The sequence below is a fragment of the Morone saxatilis genome, unplaced genomic scaffold, assembly GCF_004916995.1.
Source record: "Morone saxatilis isolate NCDOM2014 unplaced genomic scaffold, NCSU_SB_2.0 Contig0, whole genome shotgun sequence".
Taxonomy (NCBI): Eukaryota; Metazoa; Chordata; class Actinopteri; family Moronidae; genus Morone; species Morone saxatilis.
The window spans coordinates 3,353,725-3,356,101 of NW_023339650.1; the positions used below are offsets into that span (position 1 = coordinate 3,353,725).

The following is a 2,377-nucleotide window of genomic DNA, read 5'->3' on the forward strand; positions in this document are numbered from 1 at the left end:
AGCAGTAATGACAAAAAGTTATTTTTATAAATGTAACCTACTGCAGCTCTAAATTCCTCCCAAGTCTGGACACACTGAGATGTAACTGCAACTTGACTGGTTGTCAGGGGAATAAAAAAATCAGATCTAGATCAGTATTATTGTATTCATTTTGGATATGACATTATGGATATGATTCAATTGATTACATATTTTAGATCAATACATTATATGTTTCTTAATGTATATTTGGAGTTTTGAACCAATTATACACCATACACCAATACATCATTTTGAGTTAAATCAAAATCAACTACGTAATTTTAGTTTTTAAATAAACTCAACGTCTGTGTTGTAACACAAATATGATACCGTCTCAGTCATTCAATAAGTATTAAATACCATGTCAAGTCCTTTTTAAATCATAAATGCAAATAATTTGAATGTGCATGTGTGCAGATAAAATCAGATTTGGCCTCCTTTGGTATAATGTAAACATGGTAGAGGACCAAAATGCAGCAGAGTAAACAAGAAAGTGAGGGAGTAATGCTGTGGTAAGTGCTGAGTTGTAGCTATTTAAAGATATCTGCAGAGTGAGTGTCATTGTGTAAGGCTTATTTCTGGTTTTAGCTGCAGCTCTGCTGTTAAACAGGAGCAATTTAAAGGTATATGCTTAAGTCAGTAAATATATATAGTCTGTCATTATCTTGTCAAAAATTACAATTAAAAAGCTTAAATAATCCTAATAATTTACTGTTTAAACTGTCAACTGAAGTTTTCTTCCTGACCTCCCATGCATTCATTTAGCAGCTCAAGCTATTCATATCTATCATCTCATCCAAATCCTTAATGTCAGTAAAACAAAATCACAAATTTTACAATACAACAGGCATTTAAAATCATTGGACAAAGTAGCGTACTGAAATATTGAAATATTTCAGGCATTTTACCAGCTCCAATCCGAGGACAAAATCGTCCTTTTTCTTTAAACAATTCTAAAAATTTACATTCTTTTTGACACAAAATATTTAAACTCCAAATAAGTGCCTTACTTTGGTTTCTCGCAATACTAACATCCCACACAGTCATATTTAATCTAGTGGAACACCTCTGTTAGACATACCAAATCTGTTTTCTCCAAGTATGGAATTTTTACAACAGCTATAATACAGTATGTGAAGGTGGATGGTGACAGCTGGACTGACCTCAGCTGCCAGTGTTTGGTATGTACAACCTGATGAGGTCCTCTTCTGAAGATGACTTACTCCTTTGATGAACAGGTGATCGTATTATGCTATTTCTACTTTGGCTAGGTGTGGAAGATCTTGGTGATGTTATTGCACAGCCTGCAACTCTTTGCTACGAGGCAGAATAAATATTTTTTCTGAAGGTCTGTTGTAGCTGAGGTGATCTGCACTGAGGATCACTTCAGCTTTTTGGCTTAAATCATGAATATCTGTTTCTACAGTGAGTGATGATGCTTCTTCTTTTCGTTGACAATACTTCTTGCTGTGATTACAAAGATGTTTCTTTCTTTTTCAACTATTTATCTAGTCGTGAGTAGACTCATGTCTGCTTATTTGCTGCAACAGTGTCCTCTGTGAATGTTTCTCTTCATTAATATGATAGCATTTTATGGATTATAGTACATCTCCACCAGGCTGACTTCAGTTGATCAGTCCAATCTCAAAGCATGTTGTGCATCTTTCCATTTAGCATTAACACACATCTTCCCTCATCCGGCACAATAAGCATTTTAATAGCAGGAATTGCTCCAAAGAGACTGTGAGTAGCCAATGAGAGTGCATCTTATTGTGAGCTGATGTGGAGTGAGTTGAGTATTGTGTTATGTTTGAGATCATTGGTTCTTGTGTCAGTTGATTGATCTGAATCCTATCACAAGACAGTACTGCAGAACTCTGTACTATGTTCAGTGCGTTTTTTTTTTATTTTATTTTTAATTTTTTCAGTATCTGCACATGCAACTACGGTATGGTTAAAGCTGCACTAATCATTTTTTTGTAATGTGAAAGATGTCACAAAGTTTGCCTCTTTTAGTTTGTTGTTCTGGTTTTACGGCTCACAACTTTACCGTTTTGTTTGGCCTCAGTGACCACATCAACATTTATCAGGTGAACACAAACTAAATATGAAGGTCCAAATGAATGCTAATGTTGCTCTGTGTGTGCTGGATGTGTAAATAGGCTGTTCGCTAAAACGTTATAAAGACTTTATGAGGTTACATTTGTGGTCTGCCGGCCACCAAGGGGCTGTTCAGCATCAGAATTTTGTTTATTGCCAAGTAGGTTTTTACGCCTACGAGGAATGTGACCTGGTGCAGTTGGTGCATAAAATATACACATATACAAATATACAAATATTCAAATCACACAAAAAT

At 35.1% G+C, this 2,377-nt stretch overlaps 1 protein-coding gene across 1 annotated transcript in view; it reads left to right on the forward strand.

The window, feature by feature from the left end:
* Nucleotides 1-2,377, forward strand: part of LOC118324042 (E3 ubiquitin-protein ligase HECW1) — a 68,687-nt gene that overhangs the window by 37,357 nt on the left and 28,953 nt on the right. The window lies entirely within an intron of this gene.